General features: G+C 31.8%; 1 pseudogene across 1 annotated transcript; it reads right to left on the bottom strand.

Annotated features, from left to right (window-relative positions):
• Positions 1–1,825: 1,825 nt before the first annotated feature.
• LOC145789849 (uncharacterized) lies at positions 1,826–6,706 on the bottom strand (annotated as a pseudogene). Its single transcript, XR_014328273.1, has 7 exons — positions 6,312–6,706; positions 4,485–4,556; positions 4,270–4,337; positions 4,003–4,153; positions 3,432–3,512; positions 3,243–3,332; positions 1,826–2,223 (listed from the first exon to the last, which is right to left on the bottom strand). The product of XR_014328273.1 is annotated as an uncharacterized LOC145789849 (transcript).
• Positions 6,707–13,527: the final 6,821 nt, after the last annotated feature.

Here is a 13,527-nt window from a genome sequence, read left to right as displayed (position 1 = left end):
TTATCTTATATATACCATCATCAAACACAGATGGACCGAAACAAAAGGGGAAAAACACAGTGGATTGTGAATGATAATAATGGAAATCAAGGGGGATTACATCATTCGGATGGGAAAAACAGGGGAAAAAATGGGAAAAACTGGGATGTGAGTGATAATTATGGAGAAAATTGTTTTGAAACAAAAAAAAAAACAAAAAAATACCAAACCTGAGCAACGATTACATGACTCCAACTGTGAATGGTAATTACGGAAATCAGGAGCGAAAAAACCTGGGTAGCTGAACACAAAAAAAAAAATGTTCACAAAAAAATGGGAAAAACCGGGTTGTGGAATGATAATTATGGAGAAAATTGTTTTGAAAAAAAAAAAAAAAATTCCAAACCTAAGCAACGATTACATCACTCCAACCGTGAATGGTGATTACGGAAATCACGGGGGAAAAAACCTGGGTAGCTCAACACAAAAAAAAATGTTCACAAAAAAACCTTTGCGGTTTTGTGGAAGGCATTTAAGTAAGGCCAGAAAAAAAAATATATATATATATATATAAAATTGGTATCGGCGATTTATATTCGAAGAACGACGGATCATCACCAGATCGGCATAAATACCAACCGAATACCATCACTATGGGCCAAAACAGAGGAAGATGTCGTAGATCGGAATGGAAAAAGTTTCAAACCGAGTCGACAAAGGTAACAAACACATACATCATTCGGTTCACGTGATTTACCTGTCGGTGTTCTTCGTCCGTCGTGTTCTGTGGAAGGCAGAGGTCCGCCGGAGATAGGTCCGCCGGAGAGAGATCAGTCGCGCACTGGTGTTGGGACAGTCGGTGTGAGAGACGGAACGGAAGATATGAGAATAGGGCACTTGGGTTTGAGGTGTGTGTATAACCCACACCCTTTGAAATAGTCAAGGGCCAAAATGGTAATTCCACTCCCGGTTTGTAACGTAGCTGTATCACGCGTGAACTGTTTACGCTTTTCGGCTGAAATTTGAATTGAGGCTATTTTAGCCTAAATCTCAGCCACTACACATGGTGCAGCTAACGTCTCACTTTTATTAATTAGATTTATTTATTTATAAAAATTAAAAAAAAATAATAAATTTATCAATAAATTTTAAAAGTAAAACTTACTGATAATTTATCTTTTCTATTGATTAGACCTTCTAATAGCAGGCTATGTTAAAGTATTCACTACCAATTCATCAAACCATTTACCAACCAAATACTGTTCAATTACCGACTGGCCTAGGATACAATGCATGATGACTTTCCTCCATGGCATTGCAAACAATCTCATCATGGACAATGCTTATAAAAATGAATAATGTTAGGGATATCAAAATTTTTACTAAATAAATGATTAAATATCTCGCATGAGTGTGGAAGCCGCAATTTGGTGAAAACTAATAACTTTCAAAAGTTTCAAAATGTGATCTCAAGTTGAGGTCAAGTATAGATTGATTTATTATGATGCATATGATTAAGTTACTAAATATAATGGTACGAGATAAATATAGCTTGATTTATCATGCCGCATATGATCGAGTCACTAAATAGAATAGTAGATTTTTTTAAGGCTTGAAAACTTTGACTAGTTTTAAAATATCAAGTTTAGCTTGCTTATAAAACAAATTTGCCTTGAAAATAAACTCGAGTAGCTTTGTTTATTTTGACTCATTTTCAACTACATTGTATCGTATATTTTGAGGGTTTGCACTACAAAAGTTGCCTTCAAAAATTAGAAGGCAAGGAAAAGAAAGTATTGCTGCAGGCAAATTTCAATCAATTAACAGACAGAAAAAATGCCACCTATGGGAAGAGGAGAAACTGCCAATATGTTATTTATATTCTCATGTTTGCAGGAAGCTGCAAATCCAGGCCAAGTTTGTTTGTTTGTTTTTTTGCAAGTGATACTGTTATTTACAGTGAAGCATACCCTACTGTACAGATCTTACAACTCATAGCATTTCATGAAGCAAGACTACATATGTTCCATGGATGCCACAGCAACGTTACTTCATCACCATCTGGAGACTAGACCTTTACGATCACTCCTATTTTTCTGCATCTAATAGAAAACTACAAGTTGCACTGCTGCTTTCAACTCTTTCTTGCAGAAATTACTGTATATGAATGAGATGTAGCTGAGGCTGCAGTTGCCGCAGTTCATTTTCTTCGTCCGATGCGAAAAGAGAGACATTACGGGCTTCCTAGCACACAGAAAAAATGAAAAACCAATGAATTCAAAATGAAATATATTGCAGATCATGAGACCGGCTTATTGCAAGTTCACTTAAATACCTGTCTAAATAATTAGAACTAGAAAACCATAAACTACATTTCATGCAGGTCCTCTTGATCTATTGGCCGCACACTAAATCCTCTCAGTGCACTTTTTTTCTCAAGAGATTAGGGCTAGTTTGGGAATTGTTTATTTTATTAACTTTTTGACCTTTTACAAAAAGATGTGCAGATAAGTAAAAAGTGTGATATGACAACTTGTAGTGATTTCTTGGCTAAAATAGCCTATTGAACCTACAATGTTAATAATACCCTCCTTCAACAACTTTCAAACCCTAACTAATCATTTCTCCTCCACCGTCAGTTAGCCACCCAACGCCACTACCGGCCTCCTCCCCCTACCACTACAACCCCTCCCCCACCCTCTTGTGCTATTACCCCTATCCTCAACTTTCCCCAACCACCCCAACTCCTTCTCCACCATCCACTATCACCCTCGAACACCAGATATGTTCAATGATAGTTTTATGAAAAAACACTTTTGGTTTGATAGTTGATATTTGAACAAACATTATTGGTTTAGTAGTTGATATCTGACTAGCAGCGATTGGTAGTACGAACAGTGGTGGGGTTCGTGATGGTGGTGTCCGAGATGTTGGGTGAGGGAGATGGGTTGGTGACCAGTTATTGGGGATGTGGCTAGAGTGGTGGCCAGCAGTCGTAATGGTTTGGAGATCAGGATTTGGAATGGAGAAAATAAGGGTAATATGGAAATTTTACTGTAGGATAAAATTGTAATAAAAAAAAAAAACTGCCGAAGTGTGTGAACTTAGAGAAATAGAAGCTCCCCATATATTCCTGTCAATTTTCAATTTTAAGAAGAGTCTTTAGACCGGTATTTACTGCAGACGTGCAGCGAGGGTTTGAAACCAACTTAACCTAATTATCCGAACAAATAATTTGCAACTTGATATGGTACTGAACTGACCTGTTGGTGTTGCCTACGTTGGATACAAGTAACTGCTTTAACCATGATGTAGATTGGCAAAAGGATCCCGATGGTTCTCAACATCAGTAACTGCAAAAATGAAACAGGTATATACTTTCTTAGATATCAATATGCTGAAATATCATCATAATTCTTTCTGCAAAATTAAAATGTTGTTGCCATCCTCACCATGAACAACATAATTGTGTAATCTCCAGCTCCACCGATTATGATCGGTAGAGTAAGGCGTAAAACCAGAAGAACCATGAACTGCATTTGAAAATGAGAAAGGATTAACTTGAGAGGATGATAATATCTAAATACTAGGAAGAAATATCAGTCTTTATGCTTCTAGAATGCTTAAAATTGACATGCTCCGAAGATTTATTCTTCAAGAACTACAGAAGGATTTGAAAGAGAATTTAACTCAAGTAATGTAAATGCTCAAAAATATATTTAGCATCAAAATAACTAAATTTAGGATTAAGGATCATGGCAAGCCTCACCTCTATTTATACAAGTAGTTCATCGTTTTCATTTTATTTTATTTCTTGATTAATTCCAAAGGCAAAGATTATTTTATTTACCAAACATATGCAAATCCAATCCGGATCTTAGAAGGCCCAATTGAACATAATTTTAGTTACAACTCTAGTCATTGGCTAATTTACTGATGATCATCTTGATTATTACTTTTATTATATCTTCGCCTTCGGACAAGCACACACAAATGAGAGAGAGAGAGAGAGAGAGATATTACAATTATAGCAACCACACGACAACATGTCAGGCTTCTTGAAGTGGGAGCTGAAAAGTCATCAAAGTTGGGATCCAGAAAGCTGCGATCAGCAGCAACCATAGCTATAAATTGAGGATTATACATATCTCTTCTCAAAACCTCCCAACTTTCCCTGAAGTTCATTGGAACACTTGTCAATGAGAAGAGAGAAGAATCCAAAAACCAAAGCAGCAAAAAATTTAAAATCTCAGTTTATCAAAATTGTATAAAGAGAAGTAAAGAAAATACCTGAAGTTCATTGGAATATTGCCATAATGAAACAGAGGAGGTGGTGTTGTGTAACCTGGCTTGAATTGCTGCAATTTTTCATTCAAACAAATACGAAACTAGTAACCGTCTCAGATTAATAATGGATAGTATTACTTAACAAATATCATCGCATACCAAATAATTAAAAAGCATTGAAAAATCAAAAGCACATATATAAGAAATCAATAGCAGACCTGGTGGCAAATCTCACACATAATGTCACCCTTCTCGTCGCACCATCTTTGGACACATTTGCGGTGGGCATACTGCGAAAGTGAAGAAAATGTTAAGCGACTACTGATAAAGATGGAAGCATCTGAAACCACTATAAAGAAACATAGCATTCAGAAAAATAAGAAATGATGAAAAGATCAAAATGTAATTAGTGGGCTAAGACTTCCATACTCAATGATCATAGTCTAAGAAGCACGGACACTTCTAAGAAGGTGACGTATCCGTGTCATGTCCGTATTGGACACAGATACTTTTTGGACACTTCCCTGACAGGTGTCCGACACTCTTCAAAACGTGTCATTTTTAATTTTTTTTAAAGACCTAGACATTTGAAGGACACACATGACTATCGCTTAAACACACAAATCTATCGATTAAACACAGATGAAACTAATTATAAATTTGAACAAAATAACTTAAGATGTAATAATAAAACAAAAACCATATAAATTTATAGGAATTTGTGTCATATTGCATTTTTTATTATATTTGAATGCTACATTCATATATATAACATAGAATAAATATATAAAATTATATATTTTATACGTGTCCCCCACATGTCGTGTCGTGTCCATCCTATATTTTTTTAAAATTGACGTGTCGGCGTATCCGTGTCCTGTCGCGTCGCGTCGCATTGCGTGTCCGTATCCATGCTTCTTAGATCATAGTTCAAAAACTAACTTCAAAAGACTGCTATCGTAATTGGAGATTTTCTCACACCAAAATGTCTACAGCGGGCTGAGACTTTCATACTCAATGATCATAGTTCTTGTTACATGTTTTTATACGAAATTTGATACTCAGGACTACTGTTAGTTACTTGATCACTATATGAAAAGTTGTATACAACCCTACTGAGAGTGCATCTCCAATCCCTCAAACATGTGTTACCCAGATTTCAAGAACTAGTGGTTAATAACAAGAAGTACAATTCCACACAAATTTCCCCGTGTTAATAGGTCCTGCTTACCATACAACTTACTTAAATATTAGAGTTAAAGGAACTCCAAGGAGAAGTAGGCAGTCTGTGTCATTGGAGAAAGAAAAGAAAGGTTCATTGAGAAAGTATTTCAAGAAATTACAGTTCCCTCCACAATTACATTCACACTAACAATTTTTTTTTGAAAAAGTATATGAAGTGAAACTTCATCCTATATTCCTATATTCCCCTCCGAATGATCAACATTGCAATCAGTTATGGAATCAATAGGTTATCAAATCGCTCATTTGGAAAAATGGAAAGCCTTCTTATTGGACGATCATGATACTTACCAAAAATGTAAATTCTTGATCAGCAAAGAAACAATATCACCGTTTTGGTTCAATAAGATACCAAAGTGGATGATAGACTCATTCCAATGTGCACACAATCAGACTACAAGAGCTATGTGCATTCTAGAACAAAGATTGCAGCCAAAATGGATAATCCAATTGTACAATTGTAAAACCTCAAGAATGAAAATATGCATCGACCAGAAAAATTGGAAATGTAAGGATGAACTTGAGGTTTGAATTTCATGCATGAAACTAAACTGGGAATATGGAATTGAGGAACTGTAACAAATAAACCAAAGCAGATAATGACTTCGAGACAGGAAGCAAAACAATGCACCTATAAGAACATAAAAATTGAATGTTATGGTAGAAGTATATTGAACTGTTCCATCAATTTGACAAGTTTTGCAAACACTCTACAAGTAATTGACACGAAACTAATACAAAACCAAAATTTTCATCAACAATTTGGTATTTTGCTCAAATGATTAGAGGCTAAAGAAACTGACCTTTAAAGTGCCACAGCATGAACAAGGAATCTCCATATTCGAATCTTCATCCTCATCGTGGCAAATTCTACACAAAACCAATTTCCTCGGTGATGATCCACTATCAGCATCCATCCTATGAGAAGAAAAACCATTCATCGTATCTTCACTTGCCGATGGAATGTCATGCTGCAACTGTTTTTTGCTCTCAATAGCGGCTTCAAGGGTGGATTCAGTGACAGCCGATCCACCAGAAGCTCAAAATGATCCCCCATCCTTCAAATTACACAACTAATTGTTCGCATTAAAAAAGAAATGCAAAGAAAAATAATAATCAAGCCAACCCTTATCCGATCCCTTCTCTTTTGCTAAGAATGTGGGTAATCAAATCCCAATAAACTTACCCTGCATTTACATACAATAGTACTTTAGATGAAGAAACCAAGAAAGCAAAATAAAAGAAGGGTCACCTCTTTCAAAGCGAAAAATAGTGAGACATCTGCAATAGAAATGATAAAAGTCATCAAATGAAAGAAAAAGAAGTTTAGAACATCAAAAACAAAAATGTCAAAAAGCAAATCACATAAAAACAGGAGCAGGGAAAGCTAATAATGGAGATGGAGGTATGTGTAAGAGTCAAAAAGCAACAATTAAGCTGCATCAAAACCAACACAGAAACAAAATTGGAGATATAAAGCAGAACAATTAGAAAAATAAATGCTAAAAGTGAAGGAATCTTTAACATGAGAGCACAAAAGTGCAGGGGACAAAAAACAAAAAAGAAAGAACAAAAGAAACATGAGAAGACAAAAATGGAACAAAGGTTACAAAGCCCAGATCAGGACAGAGAGAGGAAAACAAAAGTTGAAAGGCAAAACCCACATACAGATATGATTCAATGAAAAAACCCAGATTGTAAAAAGCAGAGATGAGCTTGAAAAATCAATGAGAAGCCATAAGAGGGAAAATTAACATGAAACTAATCAGAGAGAGAGAGAGAAGCTTACAAGAATGGGATTAGGATGTCTAAAACAGAAGGAAACCATTCTGTATTGTTTTTGTTTTTGTTGTTTTTGATTTCATTCTTTGTTCCTTCTCAAATCTGAAGATTGGGGTTTTCTTTCTTTAAAGTTTCTGTTTTCGAAAGAAGCAAGAGATAGAGTGTTGTCATCATCGGTGGTGGTACACCATTCCAAGCCAATCCACCCACTATTCTATATTCTTCTTCTCTCTTATCTGTTTTCTCTCTCTCCTCTCTGTGGGAGTGAAAAGTGAGAGGCGGAAAGCTGAGGGACCTCGGAGATTCTAATTGCAAATCCCCCATGACTGCCACCATTCTTTCACTGGTTCTTCCCTTCCCCAAAGCTGTGTTTGGATGCTCCATTTTATTTATTTATTTATCTTGGGTTAAATTATATTTAAAATAAAATAAAATAATAAATCATTTTTTTTTTATTTTATCAATTTAAATCTTAATATTTTAATTTAAATAGATACTAATAAAAATTTATAATTTATTTATGTACATTTTCTCCTTTATTTTTTTAGGGGCGTGAAAGGATAAAAACTTAAGAATTAAGAAATAAAATTTTAATTTTTTTTTAAAAAAAATAATTTAAAACAAAATTTTATCATTTTTCTTCACATGCATACAGAATAGTGGGGTATTGAAAAAAATCAATTGAACCAATATCTCAATTTTAACTGGGAGGATTGTTTGGTTCTGATTTAAATTAACTAATAATCATTAATTCTTGTTAAATTCTTAAATTAAGAATCGAATGAAGTATAATAAATCCATGCCTCTTAGGCCTAATTTTTTTTTTCAAATAAAGTTCTTACTTTTGTCTTATGTTACTCAATAAATTATTTTTTGAGTTTTGTTAACACATGATTCATGGTATTTTATTGGGAAAAAATATGATTTATTAATTTTTTTTCATTTACTGCAGATGATTTTGTATTGCTTTTAATTGTTATGACGATGGCATTTATCAAAGAATTATTATTGATTATTTCAATTTCAATTTTCCATAATACTTACATTATTTTGGATGATAGAAAATGACATATGATTAAATGAGCATCAATTATTATTGTTCTTTGCATGTGTACGTCCAGATTTATTCAATTAGAATTTAAGGTGAGTTTGGCATACATTTTAAAAATATAAAAATATATATATATATATATCTTTAGTGATTTTTTTTTTCAAAATTATGTCAATTTTTTTTTTTAGCATTTCAGGTCCATTTTATATAATTAATTTAAAAAGTAAAAAAATAAAAATATTGCCACAAAAAAAGATTATTTCAAAAGTTTTTTCCAATATTTTTAAAAATTTGTACTTTTCTCATCCATCTAGTAGAATAGAACCCTAAAGGTTAAAGTTTGTTGATTTTTTTATAAATAAAAAAATAAAAAATAAAAAAACTTCCTTAAAGGTAAAATTCAAAGCAAAAAAAAACAAAAAAACAATCCAACAAGTTAATTTGAAGCTAGAAGAGACTTTTTGATGAGGCGCAAAAAGCCCAGTCTCCTTAACAATTTAATAATCAAGGCATTTTTGGTGAAACCCTCCCTTTTGGTCTTTTTATTAGGATAAAGAATAACTTAATTAATTTTTTTTCAAAAAGTCTATGAGTAGGAAATGTCTACCTTAATAAGGACATTTTATAATTTCTATTTTTTTTATCACAATATTGCCCTTCTATATATACGTATCATACATTTGAAATATTTGAAATCTGAGCTGAAGATCTCGCAGGAACGAAATCAGGAACGAAATCGATGAAAACGATCCCCAAATCTAAAGATCTCGCAGCCAAAGATCTCTCATTTGGTCAACAATAGACGATCTCGCCGCCAACGCTCAACACTCTCAATTAAACGAGAGTTTCATTGAGATTTGTGATTGTTGATCGAGTTTTAGAAGTTTTTCTTCTCAATTAGATATGTTGATTTGTTGATTAATTTATTTTGTTTTTTTTTGTTTTTTTTTTGATTTATTTTTGTTATTTTTGATCTAATTTCATTTGACAGAACCAGAGTAAAATTTTACTCTGGTTCTATTGCTTTGTATTTTGTTTGAGAGAATTATAGTAAAATTTTACTCTGGTGTTAGAATGACAGTAAAATTTTACTGCCAAGAGGTGGTCATTGCCAAACACTTCAGCCGCCACAAACACTGCCTTCGCTTTTTTACTTTTGTGCAAAGTAACATTTTACTTTTAACTTCAGAGTCTAACATTTTATTCATTTTTCAGAGTAAAATTTTATTTCTACACAGAGTAAAATTTTACTTTTGTGTAGAGTCTAACATTTTATTAGTTTTTTAGAGTAAAATTTTACTTTTATACAGAGTAAAATTTTACTTTTAATTTCAGAGTGTAACATTTTACTCTTATTCAAAGTAAAACTTTATTTTTATATAGAATAAAATTTTACTTTTAAATTCAAGGGGTAACATTTTACTCTTAGATTCATAGTGTAACATTTTATTCTTATTTTAGAGTAAAATTTTACTTTTATGCAGAGTAAAATTTTACTTTTACATTCATGTCTCAAGTTGTGTTGGTGACACACTGTATGAGTTGTCAATCTTGGGCAAACCTAATAGTAAAAAATAACTCTAAAATATAGTACAATGTTACACTAAATCACAGTAAAATTTTATCAACACAAATTGACTTTTGGACTTGTGGTGACAGTAAAATTTTACTTTGATAGTGATAGTAAAATTGTACCTTGATAGTGACAGTAAAATTTTACTTTGATTGATAGTAAATTTTTACTGTTAATTGTTTCATATTTCTCCACTTATATGGAAGGACATTTCAGTCAATTCATGATATTTTTTTAATTGAGGAGCTTTTGGAGTCATTATTTAATTCCGTGGGCTTTACACAAAATAGGCCCAATGGGAGAGGCTTTTCACCAAAAATCCCTTTAATCAATTGGGCAATACAATAATATTGATTTTTGTTTGGGCTTCTAGAGCAGGGTGGGCCGATTTTGAAACCAATCCTTGACGGTCTGCCTGACAAGGCAAGCCATGATGGCTCAAGGGCCATGGGCTCACTAAATCCTACTTTTTAACCACGACTGTCAGAAATTTTATGAGGGGCTAATATTATAATAAGTATTTTAAGACTATTAGTTGTACAAAACTTATAGATATTTAAATTCATCAGGTAAGACTAATCCGTAATTTATTCAAATTTTTATTAAACTTTCTGAAATACATGTGTTATTATTATCAATGAATATTCTTAGCTAATAAAAAACTCACAACACACATTTGTCCCTCAATTATTACCTAATAAAAGTGAATTAGCACCACTAATAAGATTTTTTTGTTAAGTGATTAGTTTAGAATTTCACATAGGTAATGCCACATAATACTCTAGAACTACTTAAAATAGTGACGTAATATATGTATTAATCTTTTGAATTAACCAGCTCATCAATCTAAGATGGAGTTTCAGAAAATAAAAATAAAAATCTAAATTAGAGGGCATGTGGAGAGGGAAAAACTCCACCTTAAATGATTCCCAAAATATATTGTTTTAGCAATAGCCTTTTTCATATTTATATTTTGCTTGAGCTTCAAATTTTCTTTAATTACACTCTCTCCATCTAAAATTATTTGCTTGGCATGGAAATCAAGAACTTACATATCTAAATTTTTAAATTTTTTTACAAATTAAAATTACTCAATGAGGTCTTTTAATTGGTGAAAAAAAATTAAAAATTTTAATATTTTTAAGTTTTTATTATTAAAAATTTTATTTTTCGTAACAGACAAATAATTTAAAACCTAGATATATTATTTTTTTAGTTAGGTCATTTGTCCAATATATGACAAAAGATATGAATGGATGGACGTGCTATATTTTTTTTTGTTTTTTTATGATTGGAATGTGCTATAGTTGTTTGAGCATTCTTAATGGTCTCCTTATTCACACTTTTGTTCTCTTTTAAGAAATCAAATACAAAAGAATTTCTTTTAACCGTCTCCTTATTTAACTCCCTATCAAGGGAGAGAACTTTCGCTCCCTATAATTAAAAAAACAGTGATGCCTTATACCCCCCACCCAGTGAGGTGGCGCGCCCCCACTGGCTGCCAACTGAAAAAAAAAAAAAAAAAAAAAAAAAAAAACAGTTTTTTTCCGCCAATCATGGCCCTCCACCTCACTGGGGGTCGACCCCCAGTGGGGGTATAAGTCATTTTTCTTAAAAAAAATATAGTTTACTCTCTTATTCTTTTTCTTTTTTTCAAATGGTGGAGGAGAGAGAATAAAGTTTAGAAAAAAAAATTATAAAAAATAATTAAGAAGAAATATTTTTTAAATATTTTTAATATATAAAGAAAAAAATGAGAAGTATTGTTGGAGATGATACTTAAAAAAGTGGTTCCTTAATAAGAAAGACATTTTTTAATTAAAATTTGAAAAAACATGAAAAAAAGATTGTTGGAGATGCTCTTAGATATGCAAGTTAAGAAAAAGACAAGTGATTATGCAAGGAATATAAAATTCACATCATTAAATTGTACATAATGGAGCCAATTAAATGTACCTTAATTTGTTAGTATTCATAGGCTATGTTTAGCATGAATTTTTTGGACTAAAATAATCATAAAAAGATAAAAATAGGTTAAAAAGTTAATAAGACAAAATGTCACATCTAAATCCTAATTATTTTATTTTTCTTTCACAAAAGTCAAAAAAGTCAAAAAAATCATCTCAAACGAGACTTTATAATCTTAGGCTAAAAAAATTTAAAAATCAACTCACATCCCAAACGAAAGTATATTATTTTCACCACAAATGGACTCCATGTAGTAATTAATATATTCCTTCTTGATAAATATATATAATTTAATTATGTTTATATAAAAAAAATTTTATATGGACATAAAACTCCAAAACGCTCTCTTCGTACATATGAAGAGCCATGCCACCATTTATCATCTTTCACACTAGTATGTGACTTTCGTAATGGAAATTTCCTACTTATGTTATATTTGAAAGTGTCGTTTTTAAGCTTTCGTTTGAGAAGTGAATTCATATTTTGGATTTTTAATTATTTTAATTTGGGATTAAAAAGTCTCATTTTAAATAGATTTTTTAATTTTTATGAAAAATAAATAAAATGATTATGGTTTGAATATGACATTTTGTCTTGACTTTTAGCTTATTTTGTCTTTTTATAACTAAAATAATCTGAAACCAAAGTGTTTCAAATCACTATTTTTCATATCACTTTTAATTTTATTTTTTGATAAAATATGGACATAAAACTCCAAAACTCTCTCTTCATACACAAGAAGAGCCATGTCACCATATATCATCTTTCACACTAGTATGTGACTTTCATAATGGAAATTTCTTACTTGAGTTATGTTTGAAATTTAAATTTGTATAGTGCCTTTTTTAAGTGTTTTAAATCAGTATTTTTTCATGTTGTTTTTAATTTTATTTTGGATAAACCTTATTTGTTTGAACTCAAAAAATAATCTAAATTGGATATTAAAAACATAGTATAAAATAAATTTCAACAGCATTTTTTTTTTTAAATGACACTATTAGCATTTCTATTATTTTATTTGTTTATTTTGTTCAGGGTGTGTTTGATAATGTATCTGCACCAGCTACAGCTACAGCAGTAGCTCAGCCTATATCTACAGAAGAAGAGCTGCAGTTGAAGCCAAGAGAGTTGCAGTAGAGAGTTGCAGTTGAGCTGCAGTTTAAGCCACAGAGTTGAGCTCATTGCTGCAGCAGAGTTATACATTTGTTACGAATCAGTTAGAGTAATTAGTTAGAGCTATTAATGCACATGTTACATATAGTGATGTGTTAGTTAGGAAGTTGTTATGTTAACTGTACCTTAGTTAACTGGTAACTAGAGTTACAATTAGTTTGTTGTATAAATATACCTGTGCTGAAGATATGTTGAATAATGAAATATCAAATTCATATTATCTTTATGGTATCAGAGCCACATAGCTCTTGTGAGCATTAAAAGCTTCCTCTTCAATTTATCAATGGTGAATTTTCATCAAGAATCTGCAATGGCAGATCTTCCAGCAAGATCAACAACAATGGCAGCTTCTTCATCTGGTATAACTACCAGTTCTTCTTTACCTTCTAATCTCACTCTGCTTATTTCCAATTTGAAGTCATTTGTTCCAATAAAACTTGAGTCTACAAATTATCTGATATGGAGAAGTCAA

The sequence above is a fragment of the Camellia sinensis genome, chromosome 4 (genome assembly GCF_055761805.1).
Source record: "Camellia sinensis isolate YWXY chromosome 4, ASM5576180v1, whole genome shotgun sequence".
Classification (NCBI taxonomy): Eukaryota; Viridiplantae; Streptophyta; class Magnoliopsida; order Ericales; family Theaceae; genus Camellia; species Camellia sinensis.
This window is presented reverse-complemented; position numbering and strand designations above follow the sequence as displayed.